Below are 20,609 nucleotides of genomic sequence, written 5' to 3' on the forward strand. Positions count from 1 at the left end.
CAGTTCCTGTTTCGAGTTGCAAATGTGAGCAACAGAACCGGTATCGAATACCCAGGCACTACTACGAGAGCCGATTAAGTACACATCAATAACATGTATATCAAATATACCTGATTTTTCTTTGCCCGCCTTCTTATCTGCCAGATACTTGGGGCAATTGCGCTTCCAGTGACCCATACCCTTGCAATAGAAGCACTCTGTTTCAGGCTTAGGTCCAGCCTTGGGTTTCTTCGGCGGATTGGCAACAGGCTTGCCGCTCTTCTTCGAATTGCCCTTCTTGCCTTTGCCGTTTCTCTTGAAACTAGTGGTCTTGCTCACCATCAACACTTGATGCTCTTTACGAAGTTCAAACTCTGCGACTTTCAGCATCGCAAACAACTCGCCGGGAGACTTGTTCATCCCTTGCATGTTGTAGTTCAACACAAAGCCTTTATAGCTTGGCGGCAGTGATTGAAGGATTCTGTCAGTGATAGCTTCTTGCGGGAGTTCAATCCCCAGTTCAGCTAGACGGTTTGAGTACCCAGACATTTTGAGCACATGTTCACTGACAGACGAGTTTTCCTCCATCTTGCAAGCATAGAATTTATCGGAGGTCTCATACCTCTCGATCCGGGCATTCTTCTGAAAGATAAACTCCAACTCCTGGAACATCTCAAATGCTCCATGACGCTCAAAGCGACGTTGAAGTCCCGGTTCTAAGCCATACAAGACTGCACATTGAACTATTGAGTAGTCCTCCTTACGTGCTAACCAAGCGTTCTTAACATCCCGATCAGCCGTAGCGGGTGGTTCATCTACTAGCGCAGCATTAAGGACACAATCCTTCTTCCCAGCTTGTAAGATTAGCTTAAGATTACGAGCCCAATCTACAAAGTTGCTTCCATCATCTTTCAACTTAGCTTTCTCTAGGAACGTATTAAATTCAGGATGACTGTCGCGTGAGCCATGATCTACAACACAAATATATTCAAAGTGGACTTAGACTATGTTCAAGATAATTAGAGTTCAACTTAATCAAATTATATGCTAAACTCCCACTCAAAAAGTACATCTCTCTAGTCATTTGAGTGGTTCATGATCCACTTACACTATCCCAAGTCCGATCATCACGTGAGTTGAGTATAGTTTCAGTGGTAAGCATCCCTATGCTAATCATATCAACTATATGATTCATGATCGACCTTTCGGTCTCATGTGTTCCGAGGCCATGTCTGCACATGCTAGGCTCGTCAAGCTTAACCCGAGTGTTCCGCGTGCGCAACTGTTTTGCACCCGTTGTATGTGAACGTTGAGTCTATCACACCCGATCATCACGTGGTGTCTCGAAACGACGAACTGTAGCAACGGTGCACAGTCGGGGAGAACACAATTTCGTCTTGAAATTTTAGTGAGAGATCACCTCATAATGCTACCGTCGTTCTAAGCAAAATAAGGTGCATAAAAGGATTAACATCACATGCAATTCATAAGTGGCATGATATGGCCATCATCACGTGCTTCTTGATCTCCATCACCAAAGCACCGGCACGATCTTCTTGTCACCGGCGCCACACCATGATCATCCATCAACGTGTTGCCATCGGGGTTGTCGTGCTACTTATGCTATTACTACTAAAGCTACATCCTAGCAAAATAGTAAACGCATCTGCAAGCACAAACGTTAGTATAAAGACAACCCTATGGCTCCTGCCGGTTGCCGTACCATCGACATGCAAGTCGATATTTCTATTACAACATGATCATCTCATACATCCAATATATCACATCACATCGTTGGCCATATCACATCACAAACATACCCTGCAAAAACAAGTTAGACGTCCTCTAATTTTGTTGTTGCATGTTTTACGTGGTGACCAAGGGTATCTAGTAGGATCGCATCTTACTTACGCAAACACCACAACGGAGATATATGAGTTGCTATTTAACCTCATCCAAGGACCTCCTCGGTCAAATCCGATTCAACTAAAGTTGGAGAAACCGTCACTTGCCAGTCATCTTTGAGCAAAGGGGGTTACTCGTAACGATGAAACCAGTCTCTCGTAAGCGTACGAGTAATGTCGGTCCAAGCCGCTTCAATCCAACAATACCGCGGAATCAAGAAAAGACTAAGGAGGGCAGCAAAACGCACATCACCGCCCACAAAAAACTTTTGTGTTCTACTCGAGAAGACATCTACGCATGAACCTAGCTCATGATGCCACTGTTGGGAACGTCGCATGGGAAACAAAAAATTTCCTACGCGCACGAAGACCTATCATGGTGATGTCCATCTACGAGAGGGGATGAGTGATCTACGTACCCTTGTAGACCGTACAGCAGAAGCGTTAGAGAACGCGGTTGATGTAGTGGAACTTCCTCACGTCCCTCGATCCGCCCCGCGAACAATCCCGCGATCAGTCCCACGATCTAGTACCGAACGGACGGCACCTCCGCGTTAAGCACACGTACAGCTCGACGATGATCTCGGCCTTCTTGATCCAGCAAGAGAGATAGAGAGGTAGAAGAGTTCTCTGGCAGCGCGACGGCGCTCCGGAGGTTGGTGATGACCTTGTCTCAGCAGGGCTCCGCCCGAGCTCCGCAGAAACGCGATCTAGAGGAAAAACCGTGGAGGTATGTGGTCGGGCTGCCATGGAAAAGTCGTCTCAAATCAGCCCTAAAACCTCCGTATATATAGGTGGGAGGGAGGGGGCCTTGCCTTGGGGTCCAAGGACCCTCAAGGGGGTCGGCCGAGCCAAGGGGGAGGACTCCCCCCCCAAACCGAGTTGGACTAGGTTTGGTGGCAGGGAGTCCCCCTCCCTTCCCACCTCCTCCTTTTTTTCCTTTTCCTTTGATTTCTTATCCTTGGCGCATAGGCCCCTTTTGGGCTGTCCCACCAGCCCACTAAGGGCTGGTGCACCACCCTTATGGCCTATGGGCTTCCCCGGGGTGGGTTGCCCCCCCGGTGAACTCCCGGAACCCATTCGTCATTCCCGGTACATTCCCGGTAACTCCGAAAACCTTCCGGTAATCAAATGAGGTCATCCTATATATCAATCTTCGTTTCCGGACCATTCCGGAAACCCTCGTGACGTCCGTGATCTCATCCGGGACTCCGAACAACATTCGGTAACCAACCATATAACTCAAATACGCATAAAACAACGTCGAACCTTAAGTGTGCAGACCCTGCGGGTTCGAGAACTATGTAGACATGACCCGAGAGACTCCTCGGTCAATATCCAATAGCGGGACCTGGATGCCCATATTGGATCCTACATATTCTACGAAGATCTTATCGTTTGAACCTCAGTGCCAAGGATTCGTATAATCCCGTATGTCATTCCCTTTGTCCTTCGGTATGTTACTTGCTCGAGATTCGATCGTCAGTATCCGCATACCTATTTCAATCTCGTTTACCGGCAAGTCTCTTTACTCGTTCCGTAATACAAGATCCCGCAACTTACACTAAGTTACATTGCTTGCAAGGCTTGTGTGTCATGTTGTATTACCGAGTGGGCCCCGAGATACCTCTCCGTCACACGGAGTGACAAATCCGAGTCTTGATCCATACTAACTCAACTAACACCTTCGGAGATACCTGTAGAGCATCTTTATAGTCACCCAGTTACGTTGCGACGTTTGATACACACAAAGCATTCCTCCGGTGTCAGTGAGTTATATGATCTCATGGTCATAGGAATAAATACTTGACACGCAGAAAACAGTAGCAACGAAATGACACGATCAACATGCTACGTCTATTAGTTTGGGTCTAGTCCATCACGTGATTCTCCCAATGACGTGATCCAGTTATCAAGCAACAACACCTTGTTCATAATCAGAAGACACTGACTATCATCGATCAACTGGCTAGCCAACTAGAGGCATGCCAGGGACGGTGTTTTGTTTATGTATCCACACATGTAAATGAGTCTTCATTCAATACAATTATAGCATGGACAATAAACTATTATCTTGATACAGGAATTATAATAATAACTATATATTTATTATTGCCTCTAGGGCATAATTCCAACAATGATTAGCATAGGGATGCTTACCACTGAAACTATACTCAACTCACGTGATGATCGGACTTGAGCTAGTGTAAGTGGATCATGAACCACTCAAATGACTAAGAGAGATGTACTTTTTGAGTGGGAGTTTAGCGTATAATTTTGATTAAAGTTAAACTCTAATTATCTTGAACATAGTCTAAGTCCACTTTGAATATATTTGTGTTGTAGATCATGGCTCACGCGACAGTCACCCTGAATTTTAATACGTTCCTAGAGAAAGCTAAGTTGAAAGATGATGGAAGCAACTTTGTAGACTGGGCTCGTAATCTTAAGCTAATCTTACAAGCTGGGAAGAAGGATTATGTCCTTAATACTGCGCTAGGAGATGAACCACCCGCTACGGCTGATGAGGATGTTAAGAACGCTTGGTTAGCACGTAAGGAGGACTACTCAGTAGTTCAATGTGCAGTCTTGTATGGCTTAGAACCGGGACTTCAACGTTGCTTTAAGCGTCATGGAGCATTTGAGATGTTCCAGGAGTTGAAGTTTATCTTTCAGAAGAACGCCCGGATCGAGAGGTATGAGACCTCTGATAAATTCTATGCTTGCAAGATGGAGGAAAACTCGTCTGTCAGTGAACATGTGCTCAAAATGTCTGGGTACTCAAACCGTCTAGCTGAGCTGGGGATTGAACTCCCGCAAGAGGCTATCACTGACAGAATCCTTCAATCACTGCCGCCAAGCTATAAAGGCTTTGTGTTGAACTACAACATGCAAGGGATGAACAAGTCTCCCGGCGAGTTGTTTGCGATGCTGAAAGTCGCAGACTCTGAACTCCGTAAAGAGCATCAAGTGTTGATGGTGAATAAGACCACTAGTTTCAAGAGAAGCGGCAAAGGCAAGAAGGGTAATTCAAAGAAGAGCGGCAAGCCTGTTGCCAATCCGACGAAGAAACCCAAAGCTGGACCTAAGCCTGAAACGGAGTGTTACTATTGCAAGGGTATGGGTCAGTGGAAGCGCAATTGCCCCAAGTATCTGGCAGATAAGAAGGCGGCCAAAAAAAATCAGGTATATTTGATATACAAGTTATTGATGTGTACTTAACCGGCTCTCATAGTAGTGCCTGGGTATTCGATACCAGTTCTGTTGCTCATATTTGCAACTCGAAACAGGAACTGCGGAATAGACGAAGGCTGGCGAAAGATGAAGTGACGATGCGCGTAGGAAATGGTTCCAAGGTTGATGCAATCGCCGTCGGCACAGTTTCACTTCAGTTACCATCAGGATTAGTGATGAACTTAAAACATTGTTATTTAGTGCCTGCGTTGAGCATGAACATTATATCTGGATCTTGTTTATTGCGAGACGGTTACTCTTTTAAGTCAGAGAATAATGGTTGTTCTATTTCTATGAGTAACATCTTTTATGGTCATGCACCCAATGTGAGAGGATTGTTCATATTGAATCTTGATAGCAATACACACATACATAACATTGAGACCAAAAGAGTTAGAGTTAACAATGATAGCGCCATATTTTTGTGGCACTGCCACTTAGGTCATATTGGTGTAAAGCGCATGAAGAAACTCCATGCTGATGGACTTTTGGAGTCACTTGACTTTGATTCACTTGACACGTGCGAACCATGCCTCATGGGCAAGATGACTAAGACTCCGTTCTCCGGAACAATGGAGCGTGCAAGTGACTTGTTGGAAATCATACATACCGATGTGTGTGGTCCGATGAGCGTGGAGGCACGCGGCGGATATCGTTATTTTCTCACCTTCACTGACGATTTGAGTAGATATGGTTATGTCTACTTGATGAAGCACAAGTCTGAAACATTTGAAAAGTTCAAGCAATTTCAGAGTGAAGTTGAAAATAATCGTAACAAGAAGATCAAATTCCTACGGTCTGATCGTGGGGGTGAATATCTGAGTTTCGAGTTTGGTGCTCACTTAAGATAATGTGGAATTGTTTCACAGTTAACACCGCCTGGAACACCACAGCGTAATGGTGTGTCCGAACGTCGTAATCGTACTTTATTAGAGATGGTGCGATCTATGATGTCTCTTACCGATTTGCCGTTATCGTTTTGGGGTTATGCATTAGAAACAGCTGCATTCACTTTAAATAGGGCACCATCAAAATCCGTTGAGACGACACCATACGAACTGTGGTATGGCAAAAGGCCAAATTTGTCGTTTCTTAAAGTTTGGGGATGTGATGCTTATGTCAAAAAGCTTCAGCCTGAAAAGCTGGAACCCAAAGCGGAAAGGTGCGTCTTCATAGGTTACCCAAAAGAGACAGTTGGGTACACCTTCTATCTCAAATCCGAGGGCAAAGTGTTTGTTGCTAAAAACGGAGCTTTTCTCGAGAAGGAGTTTCTCTCGAGAGAATTGAGTGGGAGGAAGATAGAACTTGACGAGGTTGTCGAACCTCTCATCCCTCTGGATGGTGGCGCAGGACAAGGGGAAACCTCTGTCGTTGCGACGCCGGTTGAGGAGGAAGTTAATGATGATGATCATGAAACTCCGGTTCAAGTTTCTGTCGAACCACGCAGGTCGACGAGACCACGTGCTGCTCCAGAGTGGTACGGTAATCCCGTCTTGTCAATCATGTTGTTGGACAACAATGAACCTGTAAATTATGAAGAAGCAATGGTGGGCCCGGATTCCAATAAATGGCTAGAAGCCATGAAGTCCGAGATAGGATCCATGTATGAGAACAAAGTGTGGACTTTGGAGGTACTACCTGAGGGCCGCAAGGCTATTCAGAACAAATGGATCTTTAAGAGGAAGACGGACGCTGACGGCAATGTGACCGTTTAAAGCTCGACTTGTGGCAAAGGGTTTTTCGCAAGTTCAAGGAGTTGACTACGATGAGACATTCTCACCCGTAGCGATGCTTAAGTCCGTCAGAATCATGTTAGCAATAGCTGCATTTTTCGATTATGAAATCTGGCAGATGGATGTCAAAATGGCGTTCCTTAACGGTTTCCTTAAAGAAGAATTGTATATGATGCAACCTGAAGGTTTTGTCGATCCTAAGAATTCTAACAAGGTGTGCAAGCTCCAGCGATCCATTTATGGGCTGGTGCAAGCATCTCGGAGTTGGAACAAGCGCTTTGATGAGGTGATCAAAGCATTTGGGTTTATACAAGTGGTTGGAGAATCTTGTATTTACAAGAAAGTGAGTGGGAGCTCTGTGGCGTTTCTAATATTATATGTGGATGACATATTGCTCATTGGAAACAACGTAGAGTTTTTGGAGAGCATAAAGGATTACTTGAATAAAAGTTTCTCTATGAAGGACCTAGGAGAAGCTGCTTACATTCTAGGCATTAAGATCTATAGGGATAGATCAAAACGCCTGATAGGACTTTCACAAAGCACATACCTTGATAAAGTTTTGAAGAGGTTCAAAATGGAACAGTCCAAGAAAGGGTTCTTGCCAGTTTTACAAGGTACGAGATTGAGTAAGACTCAGTGCCCAGCAACTGATGAAGATAGAGAGCATATGCGCTCCGTCCCCTATGATTCAGCCATAGGTTCTATCATGTATGCAATGCTGTGCACTAGACCAGATGTTAGCCTAGACATAAGTATGGCAGGTAGATTCCAGAGTAATCCAGGAGTGGATCACTGGACAACGGTCAAGAATATCCTGAAGTACCTGAAAAGGACTAAGGAGACGTTTCTCGTGTATGGAGGTGACGAAGAGCTCGCCGTAAAAGGTTATGTCGATGCAAGCTTTGACACAGATCCGGACGACTCTAAGTCGCAAAACGGATACATATTTATTCTTAATGGGGGTGCGGTAAGCTGGTGCAGTTCCAAGCAAAGCGTCGTAGCAGATTCTACATGTGAAGCGGAGTACATGGCTGCCTTGGAGGCGGCTAAGGAGGGTGTCTGGATGAAGCAGTTCATGACGGATCTTGGAGTGGTGCCTAGCGCACTGAATCCAATAACCTTGTTCTATGACAACACGGGTGCCATTGCCTTAGCAAAGGAACCACGGTTTCACAAGAAGACCAGACACATCAAACGACGCTTCAACCGCATCCACGACTACGTCGAAGGAGAGGACGTAAATATAAGCAAAGTGCACACGGATCTGAATGTAGCAGACCCGCTGACTAAACCTCTTCCACGGCCAAAGCATGATCAACACCAGAGCTGTATGGGTGTTAGATTTATTACAATGTAATTCGCATGATGATGTGAGGGCCAGATTATTGACTCTAGTGCAAGTGGGAGACTGTTGGAATTATGCCCTAGAGGCAATAATAAATATAGTTATTATTATAATTCCTGTATCGAGACAATCGTTTATTATCCATGCTATAATTGTATTGAATGAAGACTCATTTACATGTGTGGATATATAGACAAAACACCGTCCCTAGCAAGCCTCTATTTGGCTAGCCAGTTGATCAAAGATAGTCAGTGTCTTCTGATTATAAACAAGGTGTTGTTGCTTGATAACTGGATCACGTCATTAGGAGAATCACGTGATGGACTAGACCCAAACTAATAGACGTAGCATGTTGATCGTGTCATTTTGTTGCTACTGTTTTCTGCGTGTCAAGTATTTATTCCTATGACCATGAGATCATATAACTCACTGACACCGGAGGAATGCTTTGTGTGTATCAAACGTCGCAACGTAACTGGGTGACTATAAAGATGCTCTACAGGTATTTCCGAAGGTGTTAGTTGAGTTAGTATGGACCAAGACTGGGATTTGTCACTCCGTGTGACGGAGAGGTATCTTGGGGCCCACTCGGTAATACAACATCACACACAAGCCTTGCAAGCAATGTAGCTTAGTGTAAGTTATGGGATCTTGTATTACGGAACAAGTAAAGAGACTTGCCGGTAAACGAGATTGAAATAGGTATGCGGATACTAACGATCGAATCTCGGGCAAGTAACATACCGAAGGACAAAGGGAATGACATACGGGATTATATGAATCCTTGGCACTGAGGTTCAAACGATAAGATCTTCGTAGAATATGTAGGATCCAATATGGGCATCCAGGTCCCGCTATTGGATATTGACCGAGGAGTCTCTCGGGTCATGTCTACATAGTTCTCGAACCCGCAGGGTCTGCACACTTAAGGTTGGACGTTGTTTTATGCGTATTTGAGTTATATGGTTGGTTACCGAATGTTGTTCGGAGTCCCGGATGAGATCACGGACGTCACGAGGGTTTCCCGAATGGTCCGAAACGAAGATTGATATATAGGATGACCTCATTTGATTACCGGAAGGTTTTCGGAGTTACCGGGAATGACGAATGGGTTACGGGAGTTCACCGGGGGGGGGGGGGGGCAACCCACCCCGGGGAAGCCCATAGGCCTTGAGGGTGGCGCACCAGCCCTTAGTGAGCTGGTGGGACGGCCCAAAAGGGCCCTATGCGCCTAGGAAAGAAAATCAAAGAGAAAAGAAAAGAAAAAGAGGAGGTGGGAAGGGAAGGAAGGACTCCCACCCACCAAACCAAGTCCAACTCGGTTTGGGGGGGGGAGCCTTCCCCCCTTGGCTCGGCCGACCACCTTGGGGCTCCTTGAGCCCCAAGGCAAGGTCCCCTCCCTCCCACCTATATATATGGAGGTTTTAGGGCTGATTTGAGACGACTTTTCCACGGCAGCCCGACCACATACCTCCACGGTTTTTCCTCTAGACCGCGTTTCTGCGGAGCTCGGGCGGAGCCCTGCTGAGACAAGGTCATCACCAACCTCCGGAGCGCCGTCACGCTGCCGGAGAACTCTTCTACCTCTCCGTCTCTCTTGCTGGATCAAGAAGGCCGAGATCATCGTCGAGCTGTACGTGTGCTGAACGCGGAGGTGCCATCCGTTCGGTACTAGATCGTGGGACTGGTCGCGGGATTGTTCGCGGGGTGGATCGAGGGACGTGAGGACGTTCCACTACATCAACCGCGTTCACTAACGCTTCTGCTGTACGTTCTACAAGGGTACGTAGATCACTCATCCCCTCTCGTAGATGGACATCACCATGATAGGTCTTCGTGCGCGTAGGAAATTTTTTGTTTCCCATGCGACGTTCCCCAACAGCGAGTTCACCAGAAGGTCTGTTTCAGATCCTGATACATTTTGGAACTTCGTGGATGTATTGAGAGAAGAGAATTATGAGCTTCTTCCATGATAACCTTCCTGAGATCCCCTTTCGGAACGACAAGACGATCCTCAAAGAACAAGGTATCTCTGTCATCAACACTGAAGCACTTATATTTGGGAATGCTCTTTGCCAAGCCAATCTTAACTTTCTTCACCATAGCATCAAGAAGTTGAGCTTGCCGGACTTGGTCTTCCAAGGTAGGAGAAATCTGGATATTAGCAAGAAATCCCTAAGGTACTAACTGAAGGGTGAGCTTTCTGAAAGATTCACAAAGATCAGGCTGGAGAGGCTTCAGAATGAGACTGTTGCAGTAAGCCTTTCTGCTCAAAGCATCTGCAATGCCATTAGCTTTGCCTGGAGTGTAGTCGACGCACGAATTGTAATCTTGGAGCATTTCCACCCAACGAGTTTGCCGAAGATTGAGGTTAGGCTGGGTGAAGATGTATTTGATACTCTTGTGATCGGTGTAAACCTCAACTCGTCTGCCCAACAAGAGATGTCTCCAAGTCATCAGAGCATATACCACTGCCGCCAACTCAAGATCATGAGTGGGGTAATTCTTCTCACTTGGCTTCAACTGCCTCAAGGTATAAGCTACCACTTTCTTCTCTTGCATCAGGACTGCACCAAGACCTTGAAGAGAGGCATCGCAGAACACTTGAGAAGGTTTAGAATCATCAGGAGGAATCAAGACAGGAGTAGAAGTGAGCTTCTCTTTGAGTGTGTCGAAGGCCAACTGACACTCTGGAGACCAGACATACTTCACACCCTTCTGAAGAAGACTTGAGAGAGGCTTAGAAATCTTGGAGAAATTCTCAACAAATCTTCTGCAATAGCTTGCAAGCCCGAGAAAGCTTCGAAGCTGCTTCACATTCTGCGGAGGTTCCCACTCAACAATAGCCTGCACCTTTGATGGATCAACTTGAAAGTGCATGCTATGCCCCTAATCGACTTTTGGTGTTAATGACAACACATACATAGGAAACTAATCCTATTTGTGGAGTGTATCTCAGGATGGCTAGTACTTTAGTAGATTGAGAATTATGTGCCAAAGGTGGTTTGAGAAGATCAGGATTTATATTTCGAGAAGGCTCGGGATTAAGAAAAGATGATGTAGACTATTCTTTTGAGTTTACTGATATTGAGTATAGGGATCCCGCACTATTAAGAGGGGATCACAGGTTTTGCGATGAACTTGCTCATACCACATCTTCACTGTCATACCCAATACCTATCTCAAAACAGGTCTATTGCCTTGGACGTCCGGCTCCCTCCGGACGTCCGAGGGCCAGACGACCGACAGGCTTCGGAAATCCAGAGCCCTCCACCAGAAGTATCTGAGTCATATAACTCGGATTTCCGGCTCCCTCCGGACATCCGAGGGCCGGACGTCCGACCAACGCCGGAAATCCGGAGCCCTGCACCAGAAGAACATGAGCTCTATAACTCGGATTTCCGGCTCCCTCCGGACATCCGAGGGCCGGACGTCCTTCCCCCTTCGGAAATCCGGAACCTCCCACCAGAAGAAGTTGAGTCGAATAACTCGGATTTCCGGTCCTCTCCGAACGTCCGGTCGCTGTTCAATTCACAGTATTTTCAGTCATATCTACAGGCCTCGGACGACCGACCCCTGTCGGACGTCTGACCCCTCGCGGACGCCTGGACTTCCGGCAACTGTCGGGCGTCTGGACCCTGTGTGAATTAAAGTGTCCCCAACGGCTGTTTTTCACTCCCCACTATATATACTCTTCTCCCACCTCGTGAGAGGGTGTTCAACACAGCTAGAATACATCCAAGAACACCTTTCTTCTCACTCACTCTCGTCTACACCAAATCCTAGATCCCAAGAGCATTTGTGAGTCCCTTTGAGTGTTGTTCCAATCAAAATATAGATCGTCTCCCTCTCCTCCTTCCCACCAAAGTGATGTGTGATTTGTGATTTGAGCAAGTTTTGAGCAATCCCCGTGATCTTGTTACTCTTGGAGGTTGGAGACTCCTAGGCGGTAGGAGTCTTCGGAGAGGAATCAAACCATTGTGATTTCCCCCGGAAAGTTTGTGAAGGTTTGGAAGCCACCTCAAGGCTTACCACTAGTGGTTGAGAAACGTCTTCGTGGAGTTATCTCAAAGGGAGAATAGGGTGAGCCTTCGTGGCGTTGGTGTGCCTTCGTGGTAACATCCGCCCCTCTAACGGTGACGTAGCTTCCCTCCAAGGAAGTGAACATCGGGATACATCCTTGTCTCTCTTGGAGTTTCGGTTATGCCTAACCCTAACTCTCTACTTGTGTTAATCCTTATTACGTACTTGTATTTGATTATTGTTTACCGCTTGTCTTACTTCACTCTAAATAGCTTACTCCTTGTCGTAGCAATTATTAGGCCTACACTCATATTCCGCACTTTTGCCTAAAATTGCTAAGTAATTATTAAAATTTGGATTTGTACCTATTCACCCCCCCTCTAGGTCCATCTCGATCCTTTTCAATTGGTATCAGAGCCTCGTGCTCTATTCTTGTGGCTTAACCGCCCTAGAGCGAGATGGACGGGGTTCCAGCTACGGTAGCTCCAGTGCAGAGGGACGGGACTTCCTCGGAAGTCAAGTCTTTCACCTCTGAGGACCTGGAACGGGCCCTTGCCAAGCAAAAAGAGGAGCATGATCCTTCTCTTGAGGCCATGGTCCAAATGAGACTAGCATCACTAACCACGGGGACAACCACGTCTCCGAGGGCCTCAGGGCCACATGTGCACGGTACTTCATTTGGCCAACAACCTCCGGAAAGGAACCAAACCAGTGTTCCATGGCTTTATGATAGATCTGAAATTGAGAAACCTAAGTACAATCCTGGAGGAAAACCTCCCTTGCTTGATGACAATTCCGATTTTTCTTTATGGAGAGTTGGTATGCAGGATCATCTTAGGTACGCCAATGATGAGATGTTGGACATCCTCGAGCATGGGTACAATCCTGTAGATCCAAGGTGTCTCACTCCCAGAGAAACTTATGACAAGCATCTCAATGACACTGCGATCATGTGCATAAGAAAAGGAATGAATGACAAGCAACGAAGACCTTACATTCACATCACAAGTGCCAAGGAACTGCGGGATAGCATTATAAGGACCAAGACCGGTACCTCCACTCTTCGGCTTGCTCAATATGAAATTGCCAAGGGACAATTACAGAATTTCTGTATGGAAAAGGGTGAATCTCCCAAGCAACTACTAGAACAGCTCATGACTCTCGCCGCAGACATTGAGTCATGTGACTGTGACAAGACATAAGATGGTTTCAATCTGACCAAGAGATTTCTTGTGGACAAGTTATTTCATGCTCTTGCTCCGTATCACCATCAAATGGTATGGGACATGAGGCAGCACCATGGGTTCAAAGAAATGACTCCAGATGACATCATATCCACTTCCCAATTATTTGAAGAGTCAAAGGCAAATGCAACAAAGCACCTTGCCATGCATGGCACTTCAACATCAAAGATCAATCTTGCTTTGAAAGCCAAGCATGAATGTGACAAAGAAGAAAGTGAAGAAGAAGAGGGTGATGATGACTGCGAAGATGGTGATGATGTTGACTCTGATGAAAGCCCATCTTATGAGGACATTGCTCTCTTTGTAAAGAAGTTCAGTGCAGGAAAGTTCTAGGGAAGATTCCCAAAGAAGAAGGTAAGGAAATGCTATAACTGTGAGGAAACCAACCACATCTCCAATGACTGCCCTTATGAGAAGAGAGAAGACAAACCAAGGTTTCCAATGACCTTTGTAAAGAAGAAGTTGCCAAACCCTATGAACTCCAAGTTCAAGAGGATAGATGGAAGAGCAATGGTTGCACAAGAAGAATCAGATCCAGAAGATGTTGGTGGAGTTGCCGGAGTAGCTCAGGATACACAAAACACCTTGAGGCTAGTCAACAAAAGTGGTGATGTTGTTCAGTACAACTATATGAAGGACTACAAGGGCAACGCTCACAAGTGTTTGATGGCAAAGACTGCCATGGGAGATGAGGAAGACCAAAGCTCCCATGATAAGGTTAAGGTATCTCCACGGTTAAACTCCTTCAGTCTAGCTTCTACTCCATCTGATGAGTATCTTGATGCGGAAGATCACTATGAGGATAATGACTTAGATCATCCCATGTTTGCTAAAATAAACAAATTTATGTGCTCTCTTAAAGGAAAGAAGCTCACTATGTTTCGCATACTTATGGAAATGGTGAGTAAGCACACCAATACCATCAAGGAACTCGAAACCCTCGTCACTGAGGAGAAGGAAAGAAATGAAATCCTTGAGCAGAAAGTCTTGTATGAGGAAGCACAAAATGATGCACTATGCTCAAAAGTAGGTGAAAACCTTGATAAACATGCTAATGATCTTGCCTCCTTGAAAAAGGCTGAATCTGTGTGCAAAGAAGTACTAAATGATAAAAACCGACTTGTGAACTCTCATGCTTCCCTTTCTAAGGACTGTGAGCGTCTATCCTTGTCTCTCAAAGACAAGGAAGAGAAACTCACTGTTCTTACAAAGAGCTTTGAGGCACTTAAGGTTACTTATCTTGACACTCTAGCTAAGGCCTACTCCTCACCTATCATTAATGTTGATACCTGCACTACTAACTCTAGTAGTGAACTGACATCTATCCTTGAGGAAAACTGTTCGCTAAAGGCACAGTTAGATAGAGGTCTCATGACATGTGCACAAGGACAAAAGACTCTCAATGAGATCTTAAGTCGACACAATGGAGGCTTCGCCAAGGAAGGGCTTGGGTTCAACCCAAGCACCTCCAAGAAAAGTGCATCTCCTCTCAAGTGTACCACTCCGCTTAAAGAAATATTTGTACGAGAGGGACACAAGGAGAAAGTTAAGGTTGTGAGTGGATTGGCCACTAGGGGTTCGCCTACTCACAACAAGACAACCGAATTCATGCCTCCATCCTATGTACTACACAAATCAAAGGAAGGAGAGGTCTATGCTAAATTTGTTGGTCCCCGTAATGCATTCCGATTCTATGCTATTTGGGTCCCTAAGACTCTTGTAACTAAGGTGAAAGGCCCGATGACAAAATGGGTACCTCAAACCAAGTCTTAATTCGTTACAGGTTGTTTTCTCCGGAGGAGCCAAATGGGTGATCGACAGTGGATGCACCAATCATATGACCGGAGATAGTAACTTGCTCTATGACTTCATGCAAGCCATTCGACCATACATGAGCATTGTATTTGGTGGAGGGTCGAAAGGGCAGGTAATTGGGTTGGGCAAGGTGGCAATAACTAATGACATGTCTATTGCAAATGTCATGCTTGTCCAATCTCTTCAATATCATTTACTTTCAGTTCGCCAATTGGCTTCCATCGGTTATGACACATTATTTGGACTAACGGATGTGAAAGTCTTTAAGAGAGACACTCTCAAAGTGGCCTTTGTTGGAGAGTTGGATGGAAACCTTTACACGGTTGATTTCTCGAAAGAGAGCACCTTTCATACAACTTGTCTAATGGCCAAGGCCGACATGGGATGGCTGTGGCATCGCCGGCTCGCCCATGTTGGCATGAAAATCCTTCAAAATCTCTTAAACGGCAATCACATCCTTGGACTAACAAATGTATCTTTTAAGAAAGATCGTGTGTGCAGTGCATGCATAGCTGGGAAACAACATCAATCAAAACATCCACCCAAGAACATTGTATCCACTTCGAGGCCGTTAGAGCTCCTTCATGTGGATCTGTTTGGGCCTCCTTCATGGGCAAGTCTTGGAGGGAAAAAGTATGGCCTAGTCATTATTGATGATTACTCAAGATATACATGGGTGTTCTTTCTCAAGTCCAAGGACGAGACGAAGATCACCTTCATTGATTTTGCCAAACAAGCCCAGCGGAAGTTTGACAAGGACATCAAGGCAGTAAGAAGTGATAATGGCTCTGAGTTCAAGAACTACACCCTAGAAGAATTTCTTAGTGATGAGGGAATTGAACATCAGTACTCCGCACCTTACACCTCTCAACAAAATGGTGTGGCAGAGAGGAAGAACCGGACACTTGTGGAAATGGCAAGGTCCATGTTAGATGAATACAAGTCACCACATAGTTTTTGGGCTGAGGCCGTCAACACAGGATGTCATGCATCAAACCGGCTCTTCCTTCGATCAATATTGGAGAAGACTCCATATGAGCTCCTAACTGGGAACAAGCCCAATGTGAAGTACTTTCGTGTGTTTGGATGCAAGTGTTTCATTCTCAACAAACGGGAACGGTTAGGAAAATTTCAATACAAAACAACTCAAGGGATTTTTGTTGGCTATGGGTCAAACTCTCACGCCTACAGAGTCTACAACAAATCCACTGGATGTGTTATAGAAACCTGTGACGTGACGTTTGATGAATTTAACCGCTCCCATGGGGAGCAAGTTGATCTAAATGATGCAGGTGAAGAAGACTCCCCACAAGATATCTTAAACATGGGTGTAGGTGCACTTCTTCCCATGGAACAAAGACCCCATGATGATGATGATGAAGATGATGAGAGTATTTCTCATCCTCAAGACAGTTCACTGCCCGTTCCTCCACAAGATACTAGCACACACATCATGCTAGTTGTTGAGGATCAAGTGGGAGAACATGTCTCTCACCCTGATCACACTCAAGAACAAGTTGATCTTCAAGAGGTAGACCAAAGTATGGGTATGTTTGATGATGAACCTCAACAGGTGCAACGCGAAGAGGAATATCTTCCTCCGCACATAAATGATCCATATGTTGAGGACGTTGATGATGGAAACGAAGTCGAACCTCGTGAAACCTTGACCTCCATCATGCCACGTGTGGCCGGTCGTGTTGATATTGATCAAATCCTCACCGGCGTGTCGGAAGGTAGAGTGACTCGTAAACAATTAACAAACTTTTGTGCTCACTTTTCGTTTGTCTCTAGTACCGTGCCACACAGGGTTCAGGATGCATTGTGTGACAATGACTGGCTCCTTGCTATGCAAGAGGAGCTAAACAGTTTTACACGCAACGAAGTATGGTCATTGGTAGAACGACCAACTGAGGAACATAATGTCATTGGAACTAAATGGATTTTCAAGAACAAGGAAGATGAGAACGGGACTGTCCTACGCAACAAGGCAAGGTTAGTAGCACAGGGGTACTCCCAAGTTGAAGGTTTGGACTTTGGTGAAACTTTCGCCCCTGTTGCTCGTCTTGAGTCCATTCGCATTTTATTGGCCTATGCTGCTTTCAATGGTTTTACTTTGCATCAAATGGATGTGAAAAGTCCTTTTCTTAACGGTCCTCTACAAGAAGAGGTATATGTATCACAACCACCTGGGTTTGTTGACCCTCACCACAAAGACCATGTATATAAACTTCACAAGGCTCTGTATGGCCTCAAACAAGCACCCCGTGCTTGGTACAATCATCTTAAGAAGTTCCTACTCGATGATGGCTTTGTGGTGGGGGTGATCGATCCCACTCTTTTTACTAAGAGGGAAAATGTCCGTACAAACTGGGTCCAGAAGAGATCTCACCTGCGCCGCCACACTCGAGATCGGGCCGATCTCCTCCGCGGATCCTCCTCTTCTTCCTCCTCTTCCTTCGCGGGATCTGTCTACAGGTTGCTTCTCCGTTCCCTTCACGTTTGTTTTGGCTCCCTCTCTCTCCCAAGAGTCTCCATGTTCGTTCCTTATTTAGGATTTTCATCCGCGTAGGATATTGTGCACCATGCCCAAGACCAAGCACGCCGCTCGGAAGACCGTGGCCGGCTCATCATCTCGCGCCCCTACTAGCACGGGGTCGGACTCGGATGGGCCACGTCGTCCCTTCAAACGGACTGCCCGGCGTTCTCTGGCCCGGCGTTATCCGTCTCCACAACTCCCCTCGTCGTCTGATGGTGATGACCCCGACTTCGAGGAGGAGCTTGTCACCGAGGACTTTGCTGACCAGCACGCCGATCGGAGGTCCAAGCCAAAGCCCGGGACTCGCAGGGCGTCCTACATGCCACCACCTCCTCCTGCCCAGCCCGTAGGTGAATCTCGTCGCATCTCACTAGAACCCTTGCTACTTTAGGTCGTGCAATCACGAACTTCACCACACTTGGTGCGGCTTCATACCTCACTTTCCGCCGCGACCTTGATCCATACGCTGTCGTACGTGACTCTACGGACTCACTTTTCCGCACACACGTCCAGGCGGACATTTTTACCACAGTCATAGTTCCTAAGGGTTTATCTGTTCATCTCTATATAGATCTTGAGCATATTGGCATGCACCCGGCGAAATATCCGGGTGCCATTGAGCTTATTGAGGCATCGGGGCTTGCCGCCCCGTTTGCCTTTCATCGCGACTTTAATGCTGCTGCCATTCACCAGTTCTATGCCACATGCTACTTTGCTCCAAACCACACTGTCAGCTGGATCACCTCTGACGTTCGCTTCACAGCTTCTTATGATACATTTGTTGCCGCACTTGGTTTCCCCAACTCCGGCTTCAAAATACATAGGGATGATCCTAACCATGCGCCTAAGTCCATTGACGCGTGTGGGTATCTTCTCAAACCACTAAGTGAGCTTGATGAGGATGAACGCATGAAGGACCTTAGCCAGGTATCCATCTGGCGCTCACCTTACTTCATCATTTTTCAGTGTCTCATCCGCACCATCTATCCCAAGATGGGTGATAAGGGCTCTTGCAGTGGCTATTGTATTGACATCATGTCTCACTTGTTCAAGCACCCCAAGAGCAAAATTAATGTGCCTCATTTTCTATGGCATGAGATTCGGCTTGGTAGCTTTTAGTACAAGCGAGCCTTTCCTCATGCCCCCTTCATCCAGGCTCTTATTAACCATGTTGCTGATTTCTCTGTGGCTGTCACTCACACACATCGCAAGTGGGTCATTCCCGCTCACATGGCGGATAACTATGCTCCCAATAAAACCCCCTCATCCTCCACATCCACTCGCCGCACTGCTGCCCGGTCAGCCACCCCCTCATCTAGCTCCGCTCCTCTCGGTCGCATTGCCAAATTCCTTGGCAAGGCACATTCTGCTATGATGAACGCCGTCTCTTTCCAGTGTGGTCAAACCCATGATGTGGTTTCTCGCTTAGTCTCATCCAAGAAAGCCCTCAAGGCTCGTCTGAGAGCCTCAGGCGCTCTTGATGTGAGTGATGATGAGGCCCCTCCTGCTGCTCCTCCTACTGACTTTGGCTTCCCATCTGGTCCTGAGTGGGCTGATTTCCTTGACGAGGCTGGTGGCAGTGGCTTGCCTGATGATGCTGATGATGATGCCGATGAGCTCTGAGCGTGGTTGGTGCTGTTGGTACCTCCCTTTTTGGTACTTGGTGCCAAAGGGGGAGTAATGTATCGTAGTTTTAGTCTTTGGAGATTTAATGTAATGGATAAACTCATGTATGGCTACTGATGAATGATTGTGATTGCTATGATATTATCATAGACTATTATGTTTTGCTCCACTACTTCTATGATGATCTATTGTCTTTCTATGATGATCTATTATCTTTACATGTTAATCCATTATATGTTCGATAAACACATTAAAGGGGAGCTTCGATATTTTATCATGCATATACTAAGGGGGAGCTCCGTACTAAATATCTCATAGGCTATAATGTATGTTAAATCTTTTTGAGACCTATGTATATGTTGTCATCAACTACCAAAAAGGGGGAGATTGAAAGTGCATGCTATGCCCCTAATCGACTTTTGGTGTTAATGACAACACATACATAGGAAACTAATCCTATTTGTTGAGTGTATCTCAGGATGGCAAGTACTTTAGTAGATTGAGAATTATGTGCCAAAGGTGGTCTGAGAAGATCGGGATTTATATTTCGGGAAGGCTCGAGATTAAGAAAAGATGATGTAGACTATTCTTTTGAGTTTACTGATATTGAGTATAGGGATCCCGCACTATTAAGAGGGGATCACAGGTTTTGCGATGAACTTGCTCATACCACATCTTCAGTGTCATACCCAATACCACATATTCTCCACTCTGTTCCTATCTCAAAACACGTCTATTGCCTCGGACGTCCGGCTCCCTCCGGACGTCCGAGGGCCGGACGACCGGCAGGCTTCGGAAATCCGGAGCCCTCCACCAGAAGTATGTGAGTCATATAACTCAGATTTTCGGCTCCCTCCGGACATCCGAGGGCCAGACGTCCGACCAGCGTCGGAAATCCGGAGCCCTGCACCAGAAGAACATGAGCTCTATAACTCGGATTTCCGGCTCTCTCCGGACGTCCGAGGGTCGGACGCCCGCCCCCCTTCGAAAATCCAGATCCTCCCACCAGAAGAAGTTGAGTCGAATAACTCGGATTTACGGTCCTCTCCGGACGTCCGGTCGCTGTTCAATTCGCAGTATTTTCAGTCATATCTACATGCCTCGGACGACCGACCCCTGTCGGACGTCCGACCCCTCGCGGACGCCCGGACTTCCGGCAACTGT

The sequence above is a fragment of the Hordeum vulgare genome, chromosome 6H (assembly GCF_904849725.1).
Source record: "Hordeum vulgare subsp. vulgare chromosome 6H, MorexV3_pseudomolecules_assembly, whole genome shotgun sequence".
NCBI lineage: Eukaryota > Viridiplantae > Streptophyta > Magnoliopsida > Poales > Poaceae > Hordeum > Hordeum vulgare.